We start from the raw sequence: 23,746 nt of genomic DNA on the forward strand, positions 1-23,746 counted from the left end.
AGGAAGGGGTCATTTATGTCAAGCAAGTTTAATGTTCTTTGCAGATACACAGCTACAGCTTTTTGCCACGTGTCCTTCTCCGACACTATCACTCTGAACGGTACTCCTTCCTTATGCGTTTTAGCACTAAAGAACACATCCAGACTGTCATTTTTACTTTTTCTGATACCGCTAAGCACACCTTCTAGATTCATCCTCTTACAAAGTTCTATTGCTTTTCCCCTCACTTTTTCAATCGAAATACTTTTCTTTTCGCTGAACACTGCCGTAATAGCACTTTTAGCCTTTTCTTTAAATTCATCATGCGAGAAAACCGCAAACCCTCCTTCTTTATCGACTGGAAGTACACTCAGAGCATGCTGTGTCAAGTAAGTTTCCACGCGTTTGAGAGGCAAACTGCGGCATGGAGGCCTACACAATTTTAAAGCGTCCACACCTTCGTTGATGATCCTGGTGGCTTGATCCTCGGGAACCCGCTTCGACACTTGACGTACAATTGATACGAGTTCCGGCTTGTTCTTTTGAGGTTGCACGGCAAACTTTGGCCCAAGTCCCAATACTTCTAGTACAAAGTCCGGTAGGCAGATGCCTTCTGCCACATGAACGTTGGAGGTTGCACTCACGCGCACTTTGTCCACCAAATCACGTAACAGTCGTAATTGAAGCTTCCAGTGGAATTCTATCATTTGGTCTGCCAGACGTAGATGCTTTCGAAAGTGAATCTCCGCTGCATATGACTCGTAAGTTCGATGCATCTGCGCCCGTAGGTAGGCTCTGAAAAGGCGTACCTGTCGAAGCCATTCTGAGCGCTGAATTTTCATGATCCTCGTTCTGTGCCCATCTGAAGGGGTACACCCTCCGAAGAGCGCTCGAACATCCTCTGGTAGAATCTTGTTCCTTATGGAAAACTGAGCGTTCTTGCCTTGCACACGGCGTTGACGATGAGGGCTACAACACCCGAAGGATCTCGCAGTACATGAACGAAAGAGCCCGTTGAACGAGAAATGAAGTCAATGAGGGTGGCGATTTGGGCTTGTTGGTATGGTTGCATGATGATGGATGGTAGCGCAGACAACGAACACGGACAAGAGAAGGCACATAGACACAACACAGCGCTAACTTTCAACAACAGTTTATTACACGCAGATCTCCGTGGTGTATGCGATCCACCACGCCAACGTCGCACGTGCGTAGCTCTAAAAACCATCAAATATAACCAACGCGCGTGTTCCAATACTTTACAATTTTATATTTTTCAATCTTTTTTTACTTTTTCTTTCTTCCTTTTATCCCATGTTACCACAAACCCTATCGCGAATACATGTAATCAAGTTCCTTATCTGTCAACACCACTGATGGGCTGCTCACACACGTGTCACCTAGCTCTGCAATTCTGCCTTCAGATGGGCACAGAACGAGGATCATGAAAATTCAGCGCTCAGAATGGCTTCGACAGGTACGCCTTTTCAGAGCCTACCTACGGGCGCAGATGCATCGAACTTACGAGTCATATGCAGCGGAGATTCACTTTCGAAAGCATCTACGTCTGGCAGACCAAATGATAGAATTCCACTGGAAGCTTCAATTACGACTGTTACGTGATTTGGTGGACAAAGTGCGCGTGAGTGCAACCTCCAACGTTCATGTGGCAGAAGGCATCTGCCTACCGGACTTTGTACTAGAAGTATTGGGACTTGGGCCAAAGTTTGCCGTGCAACCTCAAAAGAACAAGCCGGAACTCGTATCAATTGTACGTCAAGTGTCGAAGCGGGTTCCCGAGGATCAAGCCACCAGGATCATCAACGAAGGTGTGGACGCTTTAAAATTGTGTAGGCCTCCATGCCGCAGTTTGCCTCTCAAACGCGTGGAAACTTACTTGACACAGCATGCTCTGAGTGTACTTCCAGTCGATAAAGAAGGAGGGTTTGCGGTTTTCTCGCATGATGAATTTAAAGAAAAGGCTAAAAGTGCTATTACGGCAGTGTTCAGCGAAAAGAAAAGTATTTCGATTGAAAAAGTGAGGGGAAAAGCAATAGAACTTTGTAAGAGGATGAATCTAGAAGGTGTGCTTAGCGGTATCAGAAAAAGTAAAAATGACAGTCTGGATGTGTTCTTTAGTGCTAAAACGCATAAGGAAGGAGTACCGTTCAGAGTGATAGTGTCGGAGAAGGACACGTGGCAAAAAGCTGTAGCTGTGTATCTGCAAAGAACATTAAACTTGCTTGACATAAATGACCCCTTCCTGACAAAAAATTCGGAACAGGTGATAAGTTTCGTCAGGGAACGAAAAAACATAGGGTTAAAAGCGTTTTCGGCTGACATAAAAGATCTGTACTATTCTCTGCCACAATCAGCAGTATTAACAAGTGTTGGCGAATGCATCGATGAGTACGGTGCCGTTAGATTTAGCTCACAAGCAGGTACGTCCGTCGACAATTTCTTAGAATTACTTAGGTTTTACTTGTCGTCAACGTTTATTGAAAACAATGGTACCCTGTATCTGCAAAAACAAGGAGTATGCATTGGCTCGTGCTTAGCACCAGTTTTAAGTAATTTGTTTTTGGCTGAAATGGACAGGAGGCTATCAGGACGCCTAAATGAATACAATGTTGTGCACGTATTTAGGTACGTCGATGACTTTTTAGTGTTTATCAATGACAGAACTGCAGATTTTGCTACTCAATGTAATAGCGTGTGTAGCGTTTTTCGTGAGGGGCTTAACCCACTTGAAGTGACTTTTGAAATGCCATGTGACGGAAGGCTCAGATTTCTTGACATTAACTTTCAATTCTCAGATGAAAAGACATGCTGGTGTTACGAGCCCAGAGCAAGTAAGCCTTTACTACAGTTTCACTCAGCGCATACTAAACTGGTAAAACGAGGCATTGCGAAGATGTGCTTGAGTGAGGCACTAAAGAAGTCCTGCCGGTGCCTCATGAATGAAAGCTTCAGACAACAGGTCTCGAGGCTAAGCAATGCCGGGTACCCCAAGAGCCTCGTCGTGTCCGTTGCTGAAGGATTGCACAGAAAAGTGCTGGAGAAAAGATGTGAAGGGATGGATAGGGTGAGCTCAAGAAAGGAAAGTTTTGCCGTAATTCCATACATGCATAAGGTTTCTCACAGGATAAAAAAGATTGCGGAAAGATGTGGCACTAACGTAGTTTTCTCGGCACCCAATAAGTTGGTGAGTCTTTGCAGAAGCACAAGACCAGACAAGGGAAAATCAAATGTATGCCAAAAGAAACATAGAAACCTATTTGTGGAGTGCATCATGTGTGTTGTATACCTCATTCCACTTACTTGTGGAAAGTGTTATATCGGTCAGACCAGTAGATGCATAAACGATCGCTTGCGCGAGCACAATAACAAAGTAAATAGTGTTGTTCCTGATGGTTTTCTTTCCCTTCATTGCCAGAGATGTAAGTGCACACCGAAATTCAAGGAAACGGTTATAATCAATAGAAGTAGGCACGAGATGACGCGGTTGGTATTGGAGGCCGGCAGAATTGCAGAGCTAGGTGACACGTGTGTGAGCAGCCCATCAGTGGTGTTGACAGATAAGGAACTTGATTACATGTATTCGCGATAGGGTTTGTGGTAACATGGGATAAAAGGAAGAAAGAAAAAGTAAAAAAAGATTGAAAAATATAACATTGTAAAGTATTGGAACACGCGCGTTGGTTATATTTGATGGTTTTTAGAGCTACGCACGTGCGACGTTGGCGTGGTGGATCGCATACACCACGGAGATCTGCGTGTAATAAACTGTTGTTGAAAGTTAGCGCTGTGTTGTGTCTATGTGCCTTCTCTTGTCCGTGTTCGTTGTCTGCGCTACCATCCATCATCATGCAACCATACCAACAAGCCCAAATCGCCACCCTCATTGACTTCATTTCTCGTTCAACGGGCTCTTTCGTTCATGTACTGCGAGATCCTTCGGGTGTTGTAGCCCTCATCGTCAACGCCGTGTGCAAGGCAAGAACGCTCAGTTTTTCCATAAGGAACAAGATTCTACCAGAGGATGTTCGAGCGCTCTTCGGAGGGTGTACCCCTTCAGATGGGCACAGAACGAGGATCATGAAAATTCAGCGCTCAGAATGGCTTCGACAGGTACGCCTTTTCAGAGCCTACCTACGGGCGCAGATGCATCGAACTTACGAGTCATATGCAGCGGAGATTCACTTTCGAAAGCATCTACGTCTGGCAGACCAAATGATAGAATTCCACTGGAAGCTTCAATTACGACTGTTACGTGATTTGGTGGACAAAGTGCGCGTGAGTGCAACCTCCAACGTTCATGTGGCAGAAGGCATCTGCCTACCGGACTTTGTACTAGAAGTATTGGGACTTGGGCCAAAGTTTGCCGTGCAACCTCAAAAGAACAAGCCGGAACTCGTATCAATTGTACGTCAAGTGTCGAAGCGGGTTCCCGAGGATCAAGCCACCAGGATCATCAACGAAGGTGTGGACGCTTTAAAATTGTGTAGGCCTCCATGCCGCAGTTTGCCTCTCAAACGCGTGGAAACTTACTTGACACAGCATGCTCTGAGTGTACTTCCAGTCGATAAAGAAGGAGGGTTTGCGGTTTTCTCGCATGATGAATTTAAAGAAAAGGCTAAAAGTGCTATTACGGCAGTGTTCAGCGAAAAGAAAAGTATTTCGATTGAAAAAGTGAGGGGAAAAGCAATAGAACTTTGTAAGAGGATGAATCTAGAAGGTGTGCTTAGCGGTATCAGAAAAAGTAAAAATGACAGTCTGGATGTGTTCTTTAGTGCTAAAACGCATAAGGAAGGAGTACCGTTCAGAGTGATAGTGTCGGAGAAGGACACGTGGCAAAAAGCTGTAGCTGTGTATCTGCAAAGAACATTAAACTTGCTTGACATAAATGACCCCTTCCTGACAAAAAATTCGGAACAGGTGATAAGTTTCGTCAGGGAACGAAAAAACATAGGGTTAAAAGCGTTTTCGGCTGACATAAAAGATCTGTACTATTCTCTGCCACAATCAGCAGTATTAACAAGTGTTGGCGAATGCATCGATGAGTACGGTGCCGTTAGATTTAGCTCACAAGCAGGTACGTCCGTCGACAATTTCTTAGAATTACTTAGGTTTTACTTGTCGTCAACGTTTATTGAAAACAATGGTACCCTGTATCTGCAAAAACAAGGAGTATGCATTGGCTCGTGCTTAGCACCAGTTTTAAGTAATTTGTTTTTGGCTGAAATGGACAGGAGGCTATCAGGACGCCTAAATGAATACAATGTTGTGCACGTATTTAGGTACGTCGATGACTTTTTAGTGTTTATCAATGACAGAACTGCAGATTTTGCTACTCAATGTAATAGCGTGTGTAGCGTTTTTCGTGAGGGGCTTAACCCACTTGAAGTGACTTTTGAAATGCCATGTGACGGAAGGCTCAGATTTCTTGACATTAACTTTCAATTCTCAGATGAAAAGACATGCTGGTGTTACGAGCCCAGAGCAAGTAAGCCTTTACTACAGTTTCACTCAGCGCATACTAAACTGGTAAAACGAGGCATTGCGAAGATGTGCTTGAGTGAGGCACTAAAGAAGTCCTGCCGGTGCCTCATGAATGAAAGCTTCAGACAACAGGTCTCGAGGCTAAGCAATGCCGGGTACCCCAAGAGCCTCGTCGTGTCCGTTGCTGAAGGATTGCACAGAAAAGTGCTGGAGAAAAGATGTGAAGGGATGGATAGGGTGAGCTCAAGAAAGGAAAGTTTTGCCGTAATTCCATACATGCATAAGGTTTCTCACAGGATAAAAAAGATTGCGGAAAGATGTGGCACTAACGTAGTTTTCTCGGCACCCAATAAGTTGGTGAGTCTTTGCAGAAGCACAAGACCAGACAAGGGAAAATCAAATGTATGCCAAAAGAAACATAGAAACCTATTTGTGGAGTGCATCATGTGTGTTGTATACCTCATTCCACTTACTTGTGGAAAGTGTTATATCGGTCAGACCAGTAGATGCATAAACGATCGCTTGCGCGAGCACAATAACAAAGTAAATAGTGTTGTTCCTGATGGTTTTCTTTCCCTTCATTGCCAGAGATGTAAGTGCACACCGAAATTCAAGGAAACGGTTATAATCAATAGAAGTAGGCACGAGATGACGCGGTTGGTATTGGAGGCCGGCAGAATTGCAGAGCTAGGTGACACGTGTGTGAGCAGCCCATCAGTGGTGTTGACAGATAAGGAACTTGATTACATGTATTCGCGATAGGGTTTGTGGTAACATGGGATAAAAGGAAGAAAGAAAAAGTAAAAAAAGATTGAAAAATATAAAATTGTAAAGTATTGGAACACGCGCGTTGGTTATATTTGATGGTTTTTAGAGCTACGCACGTGCGACGTTGGCGTGGTGGATCGCATACACCACGGAGATCTGCGTGTAATAAACTGTTGTTGAAAGTTAGCGCTGTGTTGTGTCTATGTGCCTTCTCTTGTCCGTGTTCGTTGTCTGCGCTACCATCCATCATCATGCAACCATACCAACAAGCCCAAATCGCCACCCTCATTGACTCCGGAACTAGAAACTCGAAAACTAGAAACTCCACACCTATGAATTCCACAACTTGAAACTCCACAACTAAAACTTCACAACTAGAAACTCCACAACTAGAAACTCTGCAACAAGAAACTCCGCAACTAGAAACTCTGCAACTAGAAACTCTGCAACTAGAAACTCCTCCACTAGAAACTCCAAAACTAGAAACTCCACAACTTGAGACTTCGCAACTAGAAACTCTACAACTAGAAACTCCACAACTAGAAACTCCGATACTAGAAACTCCGCAACTAAAAACTCCACAGCCAGAAACTCCACCATTTGAAACTCCACATCTAGAAACTCCGCAACAAGAAACTCCGCAACTAGAAACTCCACACCTAGAACTTCCACAACTAGAGACTCAACAACTAGAGACTCCTCAACTAAAAGCTCCGCAACTAAAAACTCCACAACTAGAAACTCCGTAACCAGAAACTCGAAAACTAGAAACTCCACAACTAGAAACTCCACACCTATGAATTCCACAACTTGAAACTCCACAACTAAAACTTCACAATTAGAAACTCCACATCTAGAAACTCCGCAACAAGAAACTCCGCAACCAGAAACTCCACACCTAGAACTTCCACAACTAGAGACTCAACAACTAGAGACTCCTCAACTAAAAGCTCCACAACTAAAAACTCCACAACTAGAAACTCCGTAACTAGAAAGTCGAAAACTAGAAACTCCACAACTAGAAACTCTACACCTATGAATTCCACAACTTGAAACTCCACAACTAAAACTTCACAACTAGAAACTCCACAACTAGAAACTCTGCAACAAGAAACTCCGCAACTAGAAACTCTGCAACTAGAAACTCCACAACTAGAAACTCCGCAACTAGAAACTCAACAACTAGAAATTCCACAGCTAGAAACTCCACAACTTGAGGCTTCGCAACTAAAGAACTCGGCGACTAGAAACTCAACAACTAGAAACTCCACAACTAGAAACTCCGCAACAAGAAACTCCGCAACTAGAAACTCTGCAACTAGAAACTCCGCAACTAGAAACTCCACAGCTAGAAACTCCACAACTTGAAACACCAAAACTAGATACTCCACAACTACAAATTCCACAACTAGAAACTCCGCCACTAGAAGCTCCGCAACTAGAAACTCCGCAGCTAGAAACTCCACGACTTGAGACTTCGCAACTAGAAACTCGGCAACTAGAAACTCAACAACTAGAAACTCCACAACTAGAAACTCCACAGCCAGAAACTCCATAACTTGAAACCCAACAAATAGATACTCCACAACTACAGACTCCACGACTAGAAACTCCACAACTAGAAACTCCACAACTAGAAACTCCACAAGTAGACACTCCCCAACTAGAAACTCCACAACTAGAGACTCCACAACTAGAGACTCCTCAACTAAAAACTCCACAACTAGAAACTCCACAACTACTGGCTCCGCAACTAGAAACTCCACAACCAGAAACTCCGCAACTAGAAACTCACTCCGCCACTAGAGACTCCACAACTTGAAATTCCACAACTAGAAACTCCACAACTAGAACTGCACAACTACGAACCCCACAACTACGAACCCCACAACTAGAAACTCCACAACTAGAAACTCCACAACTTAAGACTTCGCAACTAGAAACTCTACAACTAGAAACTCCACAACTAGAAACTCCACAACTAGAAACTCCACAACTAGAAACACCGATACTAGAAACTCCGCAACTATAAACTCCACAGCCAGAAACTCCACAACTAGAAACTCCACATCTAGAAACTCCGCAACTAGAAACTCCACAACTAGAAGTTCCACAACTAGAGACTCCTCAACTAAAAGCTCCACAACTAAAAACTCCACAACTAGAAACTCCGGAACTAGAAACTCGAAAACTAGAAACTCCACACCTATGAATTCCACAACTTGAAACTCCACAACGAAAACTTCACAACTAGAAACTCCACAACTAGAAACTCTGCAACAAGAAACTCCGCAACTAGAAACTCTACAACTAGAAACTCTGCAACTAGAAACTCCGCCACTAGAAACTCCAAAACTAGAAACTCCACAACTTGAGACTTCGCAACTAGAAACTCTACAACTAGAAACTCCACAACTAGAAACTCCACAACTAGAAACTCCGATACTAGAAACTCCGCAACTATAAACTCCACAGCCAGAAACTCCACAACTAGAAACTCCACATCTAGAAACTCCGCAACTAGAAACTCCACAACTAGAACTTCCACAACTAGAGACTCAACAACTAGAGACTCCTTAACTAAAAGCTCCACAACTAAAAACTCCACAACTAGAAACTCCGTAACTAGAAACTCGAAAACTAGAAACTCCACACGTATGAATTCCACAGCTTGAAACTCCACAACTAAAACTTCACAACTAGAAACTCCACAACTAGAAACTCTGTAACAAGAAACTCCGCAACTAGAAACTCTGCAACTAGAAACACCGCAACTAGAATCTCCACAGCTAGAAACTCCACAACTATAAACTCCACAACTAGAAACTCCACAACTAGACTCCAAAACTAGAGACTGCACAATGAGAGACTCCGCAACTAGAAACTCCAAAGCTAGCAACTCCGCAACTAGACACTCCACAACTAGCGACTCCGCAACTACAAACTCGACAACTTGAAACTTTGCAACTCGAAACTGTGGAACTAGAAAATCCGCAGCTATAAACTCAAGTAGAAACTCCCCAACTAGAAACTTTGCAACTAGAAATTCCGCAACTAGAAAATCCACAATTAGAAACTTCACAACTAGAAACTCCCCAACAAGAAACTCCACAACTAAAAACTCCACAACTAGGAACTCTGCAACTAGAAAATCTACAACTACAAACTTGAAATATAAAAACTACAAATAGAAACTCCACAACTAGAATCTCCACAACTAGAAACTCCACAAGTAGACACTCCACAACTAGAAACTCCACAACTAGAGACTCCACAAGTAGAGACTCCAGAGCTAAAAACTCCGCAACTAGAAACTCCGCAACTAGAAACTCAACAACTAGAAAGTCCACAGCTAGAAACTCCACAACTTGAGACTTCGCAACTAAAGAACTCGGCGACTAGAAACTCAACAACTAGAAACTCCACAACTAGAAACTCCGCAACTAGAAACTCCGCAACTAGAAACTCTGCAACTAGAAACTCCGCAACTAGAAACTCCACAGCTAGAAACTCCACAACTTGAAGCACCAAAACTAGATACTCCTCAACTACAAATTCCACAACTAGAAACTCCGCCACTAGAAGCTCCGCAACTAGAAACTCCGCAGCTAGAAACTCCACGACTTGAGACTTCGCAACTAGAAACTCGGCAACTAGAAACTCAACAACTAGAAACTCCACAACTAGAAACTCCACAGCCAGAAACTCCATAACTTGAAACCCAACAAATAGATACTCCACAACTACAGACTCCACGACTAGAAACTCCACAACTAGAAACTCCACAACTAGAAACTCCACAAGTAGACACTCCGCAACGAGAAACTCCACAACTAGAGACTCCACAACTAGAGACTCCTCAACTAAAAACTCCACAACTAGAAACTCCGCAACTAGAAACTTCACAGCTAGAAACTCCACAACTTGAGACTTCGCAACTAAAGAACTCGGCAACTAGAAATTCAAACACTAGAAACTCCACAACTAGAAACTCCACAACTAGAAACTCCACAACTACTGGCTCCGCAACTAGAAACTCCACAACCAGAAACTCCGTAACTAGAAACTCACTCCGCCACTATAGACTCCACAACTTGAAATTCCACAACTAGAAACTCCACAACTAGAAACTCCACAACTAGAAATTCCACAACTAGAGACTCAACAACTAGAGACTCCTCAACCAAGAGCTCCACAACTAGAAACTCCATAACTAGAAATTCCACAACTAGAAACTCCACAACTACAGACTCCGCGACTAGAAAACTCCGCAACTAGAAACTCCACAACTAGAAACTCCACAACTTGAAAGCCCACAACTAGATACTCCACAACTACAAACTCCACAACTAGAAACTCCACAACTAGAAACTCCACAACTTGAAGCTCCGCAACTAGAAACTCTGCAACTAGAAACTCCACAACTAGAAAACTCCGCAACTAGAAACTCTGCAACTAGAAACTCCGCCACTAGAAACTCCAAAACTAGAAACTCCACAACTTGAGACTTCGCAACTAGAAACTCTACAACTAGAAACTCCACAACTAGAAACTCCGATACTAGAAACTCCGCAACTAAAAACTCCACAGCCAGAAACTCCACCATTAGAAACTCCACATCTAGAAACTCCGCAACAAGAAACTCCGCAACTAGAAACTCCACACCTAGAACTTCCACAACTAGAGACTCAACAACTAGAGACTCCTCAACTAAAAGCTCCACAACTAAAAACTCCACAACTAGAAACTCCGTAACCAGAAACTCGAAAACTAGAAACTCCACAACTAGAAACTCCACACCTATGAATTCCACAACTTGAAACTCCACAACTAAAACTTCACAATTAGAAACTCCACATCTAGAAACTCCGCAACAAGAAACTCCGCAACCAGAAACTCCACACCTAGAACTTCCACAACTAGAGACTCAACAACTAGAGACTCCTCAACTAAAAGCTCCACAACTAAAAACTCCACAACTAGAAACTCCGTAACTAGAAAGTCGAAAACTAGAAACTCCACAACTAGAAACTCCACACCTATGAATTCCACAACTTGAAACTCCACAACTAAAACTTCACAACTAGAAACTCCACAACTAGAAACTCTGCAACAAGAAACTCCGCAACTAGAAACTCTGCAACTAGAAACTCCACAACTAGAAACTCCGCAACTAGAAACTCAACAACTAGAAATTCCACAGCTAGAAACTCCACAACTTGAGGCTTCGCAACTAAAGAACTCGGCGACTAGAAACTCAACAACTAGAAACTCCACAACTAGAAACTCCGCAACTAGAAACTCCGCAACTAGAAACTCCGCAACTAGAAACTCCACAACTAGAAACTCCACAGCTAGAAACTCCACAACTTGAAACACCAAAACTAGATACTCCACAACTACAAATTCCACAACTAGAAACTCCGCCACTAGAAGCTCCGCAACTAGAAACTCCGCAGCTAGAAACTCCACGACTTGAGACTTCGCAACTAGAAACTCGGCAACTAGAAACTCAACAACTAGAAACTCCACAACTAGAAACTCCACAGCCAGAAACTCCATAACTTGAAACCCAACAAATAGATACTCCACAACTACAGACTCCACGACTAGAAACTCCACAACTAGAAACTCCACAACTAGAAACTCCACAAGTAGACACTCCCCAACTAGAAACTCCACAACTAGAGACTCCACAACTAGAGACTCCTCAACTAAAAACTCCACAACTAGAAACTCCACAACTACTGGCTCCGCAACTAGAAACTCCACAACCAGAAACTCCGCAACTAGAAACTCACTCCGCCACTAGAGACTCCACAACTTGAAATTCCACAACTAGAAACTCCACAACTAGAACTGCACAACTACGAACCCCACAACTACGAACCCCACAACTAGAAAATCCACAACTAGAAACTCCACAACTTAAGACTTCGCAACTAGAAACTCTACAACTAGAAACTCCACAACTAGAAACTCCACAACTAGAAACTCCACAACTAGAAACTCCGATACTAGAAACTCCGCAACTATAAACTCCACAGCCAGAAACTCCACAACTAGAAACTCCACATCTAGAAACTCCGCAACTAGAAACTCCACAACTAGAAGTTCCACAACTAGAGACTCCTCAACTAAAAGCTCCACAACTAAAAACTCCACAACTAGAAACTCCGGAACTAGAAACTCGAAAACTAGAAACTCCACACCTATGAATTCCACAACTTGAAACTCCACAACTAAAACTTCACAACTAGAAACTCCACAACTAGAAACTCTGCAACAAGAAACTCCGCAACTAGAAACTCTGCAACTAGAAACTCTGCAACTAGAAACTCCTCCACTAGAAACTCCAAAACTAGAAACTCCACAACTTGAGACTTCGCAACTAGAAACTCTACAACTAGAAACTCCACAACTAGAAACTCCGATACTAGAAACTCCGCAACTAAAAACTCCACAGCCAGAAACTCCACCATTAGAAACTCCACATCTAGAAACTCCGCAACAAGAAACTCCGCAACTAGAAACTCCACACCTAGAACTTCCACAACTAGAGACTCAACAACTAGAGACTCCTCAACTAAAAGCTCCGCAACTAAAAACTCCACAACTAGAAACTCCGTAACCAGAAACTCGAAAACTAGAAACTCCACAACTAGAAACTCCACACCTATGAATTCCACAACTTGAAACTCCACAACTAAAACTTCACAATTAGAAACTCCACATCTAGAAACTCCGCAACAAGAAACTCCGCAACCAGAAACTCCACACCTAGAACTTCCACAACTAGAGACTCAACAACTAGAGACTCCTCAACTAAAAGCTCCACAACTAAAAACTCCACAACTAGAAACTCCGTAACTAGAAAGTCGAAAACTAGAAACTCCACAACTAGAAACTCCACACCTATGAATTCCACAACTTCAAACTCCACAACTAAAACTTCACAACTAGAAACTCCACAACTAGAAACTCTGCAACAAGAAACTCCGCAACTAGAAACTCTGCAACTAGAAACTCCACAACTAGAAACTCCGCAACTAGAAACTCAACAACTAGAAATTCCACAGCTAGAAACTCCACAACTTGAGGCTTCGCAACTAAAGAACTCGGCGACTAGAAACTCAACAACTAGAAACTCCACAACTAGAAACTCCGCAACTAGAAACTCCGCAACTAGAAACTCTGCAACTAGAAACTCCGCAACTAGAAACTCCACAGCTAGAAACTCCACAACTTGAAACACCAAAACTAGATACTCCACAACTACTAATTCCACAACTAGAAACTCCGCCACTAGAAGCTCCGCAACTAGAAACTCCGCAGCTAGAAACTCCACGACTTGAGACTTCGCAACTAGAAACTCGGCAACTAGAAACTCAACAACTAGAAACTCCACAACTAGAAACTCCACAGCCAGAAACTCCATAACTTGAAACCCAACAAATAGATACTCCACAACTACAGACTCCACGACTAGAAACTCCACAACTAGAAACTCCACAACTAGAAACTCCACAAGTAGACACTCCCCAACTAGAAACTCCACAACTAGAGACTCCACAACTAGAGACTCCTCAACTAAAAACTCCACAACTAGAAACTCCACAACTACTGGCTCCGCAACTAGAAACTCCACAACCAGAAACTCCGCAACTAGAAACTCACTCCGCCACTAGAGACTCCACAACTTGAAATTCCACAACTAGAAACTCCACAACTAGAACTGCACAACTACGAACCCCACAACTACGAACCCCACAACTAGAAACTCCACAACTAGAAACTCCACAACTTAAGACTTCGCAACTAGAAACTCTACAACTAGAAACTCCACAACTAAAAACTCCACAACTAGAAACTCCACAACTAGAAACTCCGATACTAGAAACTCCGCAACTATAAACTCCACAGCCAGAAACTCCACAACTAGAAACTCCACATCTAGAAACTCCGCAACTAGAAACTCCACAACTAGAACTTCCACAACTAGAGACTCCTCAACTAAAAGCTCCACAACTAAAAACTCCACAACTAGAGACTCCAAAACTAGAGACTGCACAATTAGAGACTCCGCAACTAGAAACTCCACAGCTAGCAACTCCGCAACTAGAAACTCCACAACTAGCGACTCCGCAACTACAAACTCGACAACTTGAAACTTTGCAACTCAAAACTGTGGAACTAGAAAATCCGCAGCTATAAACTCAAGTAGAAACTCCCCAACTAGAAACTTTGCAACTAGAAATTCCGCAACTAGAAAATCCACAATAATAAACTTCACAACTAGAAACTCCCCAACAAGAAACTACACAACTAGAAACTCCACAACTAGGAACTCTGCAACTAGAAAATCTACAACTACAAACTTGAAAAATAAAAACTACAAATAGAAACTCCACAACTAGAAACACCACAACTAGAAACTCCACAAGAAGACACTCCACAACTAGAAACTCCACAACAAGAGATTCCACAACTAGGGACTCCAGAGCTAAAAACTCCACAACTAGAAACTCCGCAACTAGAAACTCAACAACTAGAAATTCCACAGCTAGAAACTCCAAAACTTGAGACTTCGCAACTAAAGAACTCGGCGACTAGAAACTCAACAACTAAAAACTCCACAACTAGAAACTCCGCAACTCGAAACTCCGAAACTAGAAACTCCAAAGCTAGAAACTCCACAACTTGAAACACCAAAACTTGATACTCCACAACTACAAATTCCACAACTAGAAACTCCGCTACTAGAAGCTCCACAACTAGAAACTCCGCAGCTAGAAACTCCACGACTTGAGACTTCGCAACTAGAAACTCGGCAACTAGAAACTCAACAACTAGAAACTCCACAACTAGAAACTCCACAGCCAGAAACTCCATAACTTGAAACCCAACAAATAGCTACTCCACAACTACAGACTCCACGACTAGAAACTCCACAACTAGAAACTCCACAACTAGAAACTCCACAAGTAGACACTCCACAACTAGAAACTCCACAACTAGAGACTCCACAACTAGAGACTCCTCAACTAAAAACTCCACAACTAGAAACTCCGCAACTAGAAACTCCGCAACTAGAAACTTCACAGCTAGAAACTCCAACAACTTGAGATTTCGCAACTAAAGAACTCGGCAACTAGAAATTCAAACACTAGAAACTCCACAACTAGAAACTCCACAACTAGAAACTCCACAACTACTGGCTCCACAACTAGAAACTCCACAACCAGAAACTCCGCAACTAGAAACTCACTCCGCCGCTAGAGAATCCACAACTTGAAATTCCACAACTAGAAACTCCACAACTAGAAACTTCACAACTAGAAATTCCACAACTAGAGACTCAACAACTAGAGACTCCTCAACTAAAAGCTCCACAACTAGAAACTCCGTAACTAGAAATTCCACAACTAGAAAATTCACAACTTGAAAGCCCACAACTAGATACTCCACAACTACAAACTCCACAACTAGAAACTCCACAACTAGAAACTCCACAACTTGAAGCTCCGCAACTAGAAACTCCGCAACTAGAAACTCCACAACTAGAAAACTCCGCAACTAGAAACTCTGCAACTAGAAACTCCGCCACTAGAAACTCCACAACTTGAAACACCACAACTATATACTCCACAACTACAAATTCCACAACTAGAAACTCCACAACTAGAAACTCCACAACTTGGAACTCCGCAACTAGAAACTCCGCCACTAGAATCTCCACAACTAGAAAACTCCGCAACTAGAAACTCTGCATCTAGAAACTCCGCAACTAAAAACTCCACAGCTAGAAACACCAGAAATGGAAACTCCACAAGTAGATACTCCACAACTAGAAACTGCACAACTACGAACCCCGCAGCTACGAACCCCACAACTAGAAACTACACAACTAGAAACTCAACAACTTGAGACTTCGCAACTAGAAACTCCACAACTAGAAACTCCACAACTAGAGACTCCACAACTAGAAACTCGAAAACTTGAAACTCAACAACTACAAACCTCACAACTAGAAACTCCACAACTAGGAACTCCGCAACTAGAAACTGCACAGCCAGAAAATCCACAACTAGAAACTCCGCAACAAGAAACTCAGCAAATAGAAACTCCACAACTAGAAACTCCACAACTAGAAACTCCACAGCCAGAGACTCCACAGCTAGAACCTGCACAACTAGAGACTCTGCAACTTGAAACTCCACAGCTAGAAACTCCGCAACTAGAAACTCCACAACTAGAGACTCCGCAACTAGAAACTCGACAACTTAAAACTCTGCAACCTGAAAATCCGCAACTATAAACTCAAGTAGAAACTCCCCAACTAGAAACTTCGCAACTTGAAACTCCACAACTCGAAAATCCACAACTAGAAACTTCACAACTAGAAACTCCCCATCAAGAAGCTCCACAATTAGAAACTCCACAACTAAAAACTCCACAACTAGAAACTCCACAACTAGAAACTCCACAACTTGAAACTCCGCAACTAGAAACTCCGCGACTAGAAACTCCGTAACTAGAAAAATCCGAAACTAAAAACCCTGCAACTAGAAACTCCACAGCTAGAAACTCCACAACTATAAATTCCACAAGTAGACACTCCACAACTAGAAACTCCACAACTAGAGACTCCACAACTAGAGACTCCACAACTAAAAACTCCACAACTAGAAACTCCGCAACTAGAAACTCCGAAACTAGAAACTCCAAAGCTAGAAACTCCACAACTTGAAACACCAAAACTAGATACTCCACAACTACAAATTCCACAACTAGAAACTCCGCCACTAGAAGCTCCGCAACTAGAAACTCCGCAGCTAGAAACTCCACGACTTGAGGCTTCGCAACTAGAAACTCGGCAACTAGAAACTCAACAACTAGAAACTCCACAACTAGAAACTCCACAGCCAGAAACTCCATAACTTGAAACCCAACAAATAGATACTCCACAACTACAGACTCCACGACTAGAAACTCCACAACTAGAAACTCCACAACTAGAAACTCCACAAGTAGACACTCCCCAACTAGAAACTCCACAACTAGAGACTCCACAACTAGAGACTCCTCAACTAAAAACTCCACAACTAGAAACTCTCCAACTAGAAACTCCACAACTAGAAACTCCACAACTAGAAACTCCACAACTAGAAACTCCGATACTAGAAACTCCGCAACTATAAACTCCACAGCCAGAAACTCCACAACTAGAAACTCCACATCTAGAAACTCCGCAACTAGAAACTCCGCAACTAGAACTTCCACAACTAGAGACTCCTCAACTAAAAGCTCCACAACTAAAAACTCCACAACTAGAAACTCCGGAACTAGAAACTCGAAAACTAGAAACTCCACACCTATGAATTCCACAACTTGAAACTCCACAACTAAAACTTCACAACTAGAAACTCCACAACTAGAAACTCTGCAACAAGAAACTCCGCAACTAGAAACTCTGCAACTAGAAACTCCGCAACTAGAATCTCCACAGCTAGAAACTCCACAACTATAAACTCCACAACTAGAAACTCCAAAACTAGAGACTCCAAAACTAGAGACTGCACAATTAGAGACTCCGCAACTAGAAACTCCACAGCTAGCAACTCCGCAACTAGAAACTCCACAACTAGCGACTCCGCAACTTCAAACTCGACAACTTGAAACTTTGCAACTCGAAACTGTGGAACTAGAAAATCCGCAGCTATAAACTCAAGTAGAAACTCCCCAACTAGAAACTTTGCAACTAGAAATTCCGCAACTAGAAAATCCACAATTAGAAACTTCACAACTAGAAACTCCCCAACAAGAAACTACACAACTAGAAACTCCACAACTAGGAACTCTGCAACTAGAAAATCTACAACTACAAACTTGAAAAATAAAAACTACAAATAGAAACTCCACAACTAGAAACACCACAACTAGAAACTCCACAAGAAGACACTCCACAACTAGAAACTCCACAACAAGAGATTCCACAACTAGGGACTCCAGAGCTAAAAACTCCACAACTAGAAACTCCGCAACTAGAAACTCAACAACTAGAAATTCCACAGCTAGAAACTCCAAAACTTGAGACTTCGCAACTAAAGAACTCGGCGACTAGAAACTCAACAACTAAAAACTCCACAACTAGAAACTCCGCAACTAGAAACTCCGAAACTAGAAACTCCAAAGCTAGAAACTCCACAACTTGAAACACCAAAACTTGATACTCCACAACTACAAATTCCACAACTAGAAACTCCGCTACTAGAAGCTCCACAACTAGAAACTCCGCAGCTAGAAACTCCACGACTTGAGACTTCGCAACTAGAAACTCGGCAACTAGAAACTCAACAACTAGAAACTCCACAACTAGAAACTCCACAGCCAGAAACTCCATAACTTGAAACCCAACAAATAGCTACTCCACAACTACAGACTCCACGACTAGAAACTCCACAACTAGAAACTCCACAACTAGAAACTCCACAAGTAGACACTCCACAACTAGAAACTCCACAACTAGAGACTCCACAACTAGAGACTCCTCAACTAAAAACTCCACAACTAGAAACTCCGCAACTAGAAACTCCGCAACTAGAAACTTCACAGCTAGAAACTCCAACAACTTGAGATTTCGCAACTAAAGAACTCGGCAACTAGAAATTCAAACACTAGAAACTCCACAACTAGAAACTCCACAACTAGAAACTCCACAACTACTGGCTCCACAACTAGAAACTCCACAACCAGAAACTCCGCAACTAGAAACTCACTCCGCCGCTAGAGAATCCACCACTTGAAATTCCACAACTAGAAACTCCACAACTAGAAACTTCACAACTAGAAATTCCACAACTAGAGACTCAACAACTAGAGACTCCTCAACTAAAAGCTCCACAACTAGAAACTCCGTAACTAGAAATTCCACAACTAGAAAATTCACAACTTGAAAGCCCACAACTAGATACTCCACAACTACAAACTCCACAACTAGAAACTCCACAACTAGAAACTCCACAACTTGAAGCTCCGCAACTAGAAACTCCGCAACTAGAAACTCCACAACTAGAAAACTCCGCAACTAGAAACTCTGCAACTAGAAACTCCGCCACTAGAAACTCCACAACTTGAAACACCACAACTATATACTCCACAACTACAAATTCCACAACTAGAAACTCCACAACTAGAAACTCCACAACTTGGAACTCCGCAACTAGAAACTCCGCCACTAGAATCTCCACAACTAGAAAACTCCGCAACTAGAAACTCTGCATCTAGAAACTCCGCAACTAAAAACTCCACAGCTAGAAACACCAGAAATGGAAACTCCACAAGTAGATACTCCACAACTAGAAACTGCACAACTACGAACCCCGCAGCTACGAACCCCACAACTAGAAACTACACAACTAGAAACTCAACAACTTGAGACTTCGCAACTAGAAACTCCACAACTAGAAACACCACAACTAGAGACTCCACAACTAGAAACTCGAAAACTTGAAACTCAACAACTACAAACCTCACAACTAGAAACTCCACAACTAGGAACTCCGCAACTAGAAACTGCACAGCCAGAAAATCCACAACTAGAAACTCCGCAACAAGAAACTCAGCAAATAGAAACTCCACAACTAGAAACTCCACAACTAGAAACTCCACAGCCAGAGACTCCACAGCTAGAACCTGCACAACTAGAGACTCTGCAACTTGAAACTCCACAGCTAGAAACTCCGCAACTAGAAACTCCACAACTAGAGACTCCGCAACTAGAAACTCGACAACCTAAAACTCTGCAACCTGAAAATCCGCAACTATAAACTCAAGTAGAAACTCCCCAACTAGAAACTTCGCAACTTGAAACTCCACAACTCGAAAATCCACAACTAGAAACTTCACAACTAGAAACTCCCCATCAAGAAGCTCCACAATTAGAAACTCCACAACTAAAAACTCCACAACTAGAAACTCCACAACTAGAAACTCCACAACTTGAAACTCCGCAACTAGAAACTCCGCGACTAGAAACTCCGTAACTAGAAAAATCCGAAACTAAAAACCCTGCAACTAGAAACTCCACAGCTAGAAACTCCACAACTATAAATTCCACAAGTAGACACTCCACAACTAGAAACTCCACAACTAGAGACTCCACAACTAGAGACTCCACAACTAAAAACTCCACAACTAGAAACTCCGCAACTAGAAACTCCGAAACTAGAAACTCCAAAGCTAGAAACTCCACAACTTGAAACACCAAAACTAGATACTCCACAACTACAAATTCCACAACTAGAAACTCCGCCACTAGAAGCTCCGCAACTAGAAACTCCGCAGCTAGAAACTCCACGACTTGAGGCTTCGCAACTAGAAACTCGGCAACTAGAAACTCAACAACTAGAAACTCCACAACTAGATACTCCACAGCCAGAAACTCCATAACTTGAAACCCAACAAATAGATACTCCACAACTACAGACTCCACGACTAGAAACTCCACAACTAGAAACTCCACAACTAGAAACTCCACAAGTAGACACTCCCCAACTAGAAACTCCACAACTAGAGACTCCACAACTAGAGACTCCTCAACTAAAAACTCCACAACTAGAAACTCTCCAACTAGAAACTCCACAACTAGAAACTCCACAACTAGAAACTCCACAACTAGAAACTCCGATACTAGAAACTCCGCAACTATAAACTCCACAGCCAGAAACTCCACAACTAGAAACTCCACATCTAGAAACTCCGCAACTAGAAACTCCGCAACTAGAACTTCCACAACTAGAGACTCCTCAACTAAAAGCTCCACAACTAAAAACTCCACAACTAGAAACTCCGGAACTAGAAACTCGAAAACTAGAAACTCCACGCCTATGAATTCCACAACTTGAAACTCCACAACTAAAACTTCACAACTAGAAACTCCACAACTAGAAACTCTGCAACAAGAAACTCCGCAACTAGAAACTCTGCAACTAGAAACTCCGCAACTAGAATCTCCACAGCTAGAAACTCCACAACTATAAACTCCACAACTAGAAACTCCAAAACTAGAGACTCCAAAACTAGAGACTGCACAATTAGAGACTCCGCAACTAGAAACTCCACAGCTAGCAACTCCGCAACTAGAAACTCCACAACTAGCGACTCCGCAACTTCAAACTCGACAACTTGAAACTTTGCAACTCGAAACTGTGGAACTAGAAAATCCGCAGCTATAAACTCAAGTAGAAACTCCCCAACTAGAAACTTTGCAACTAGAAATTCCGCAACTAGAAAATCCACAATTAGAAACTTCACAACTAGAAACTCCCCAACAAGAAACTACACAACTAGAAACTCCACAACTAGGAACTCTGCAACTAGAAAATCTACAACTACAAATTTGAAAAATAAAAACTACAAATAGAAACTCCACAACTAGAAACACCACAACTAGAAACTCCACAAGTAGACACTCCACAACTAGAAACTCCACAACAAGAGATTCCACAACTAGAGACTCCAGAGCTAAAAACTCCACAACTAGAAACTCCGCAACTAGAAACTCAACAACTAGAAATTCCACAGCTAGAAACTCCAAAACTTGAGACTTCGCAACTAAAGAACTCGGCGACTAGAAACTCAACAACTAAAAACTCCACAACTAGAAACTCCGCAACTAGAAACTCCGAAACTAGAAACTCCAAAGCTAGAAACTCCACAACTTGAAACACCAAAACTAGATACTCCACAACTACAAATTCCACAACTAGAAACTCCGCTACTAGAAGCTCCACAACTAGAAACTCCGCAGCTAGAAACTCCACGACTTGAGACTTCGCAACTAGAAACTCGGCAACTAGAAACTCAACAACTAGAAACTCCACAACTAGAAACTCCACAGCCAGAAACTCCATAACTTGAAACCCAACAAATAGCTACTCCACAACTACAGACTCCACGACTAGAAACTCCACAACTAGAAACTCCACAACTAGAAACTCCACAAGTAGACACTCCACAATTAGAAACTCCACAACTAGAGACTCCACAACTAGAGACTCCTCAACAAAAAACTCCACAACTAGAAACTCCGCAACTAGAAACTCCGCAACTAGAAACTTCACAGCTAGAAACTCCAACAACTTGAGATTTCGCAACTAAAGAACTCGGCAACTAGAAATTCAAACACTAGAAACTCCACAACTAGAAACTCCACAACTAGAAACTCCACAACTACTGGCTCCGCAACTAGAAACTCCACAACCAGAATCTCCGCAACTAGAAACTCACTCCGCCACTAGAGAATCCACAACTTGAAATTCCACAACTAGAAACTCCACAACTAGAAACTCCACAACTAGAAATTCCACAACTAGAGACTCGACAACTAGAGACTCCTCAACTAAAAGCTCCACAACTAGAAACTCCGTAACTAGAAATTCCACAACTAGAAACTTCACAACTTGAAAGCCCACAACTAGATACTCCACAACTACAAACTCCACAACTAGAAACTCCACAACTAGAAACTCCACAACTTGAAGCTCCACAACTAGAAACTCCGCAACTAGAAACTCCACAACTAGAAAACTCCGCAACTAGAAACTCTGCAACTAGAAACTCCGCCACTAGAAACGCCACAACTAGAAACTCCACAACTTGAGACTTCGCAACTAGAAACTCTACAACTAGAAACTCCACAACTAGAAACTCCACAACTAGAAACTCCGATACTAGAAACTCCGCAACTATAAACTCCACAGCCAGAAACTCCACAACTAGAAACTCCACATCTAGAAACTCCGCAACAAGAAACTCCGCAACTGGAAACTCCACACCTAGAACTTCCACAACTAGAGACTCAACAACTAGAGACTCCTCAACTAAAAGCTCCACAACTAAAAACTCCACAACTAGAAACTCCGTAACTAGAAACTCGAAAACTAGAAACTCCACAACTAGAAACTCCACACCTATGAATTCCACAACTTGAAACTCCACAACTAAAACTCCACAACTAGAAACTCCACAACTAGAAACTCCACAACCAGAAACTCCGCAACTAGAAACTCCACAGCTAGAAAATCCACAACTAGAAACTCCATAACTAGAAACTCCACAACTACAGACTCCGCAACTACAAAACTCCGCAACTAGAAACTCCACAACTAGACGATTCGCAACTATTACCTCTACAACTTCAAAATCCAAAACTATCAACTCCACAACTTGAAACGCCGCTACTAGATACTCCACAACTACAAACTCCACAACTAGAAACTCCACAACTTGGAACTCCGCAACTAGAAACTCCGCCACTAACATCTCCACAACTAGAAACTCCGCAACTAGAAACTGCATCTAGAAACTCCGCAACAAGAAACTCCACAGCTAGAAACACCACAAATGAAAACTCCACAAGTAGATACTCCACAACTAGAAACTGCACAACTACGAACCCCACAACTACGAACCCCACCACTAGAAACTCCACAAC

This window comes from Rhipicephalus microplus, unplaced genomic scaffold, assembly GCF_043290135.1.
Source record: "Rhipicephalus microplus isolate Deutch F79 unplaced genomic scaffold, USDA_Rmic scaffold_12, whole genome shotgun sequence".
NCBI lineage: Eukaryota > Metazoa > Arthropoda > Arachnida > Ixodida > Ixodidae > Rhipicephalus > Rhipicephalus microplus.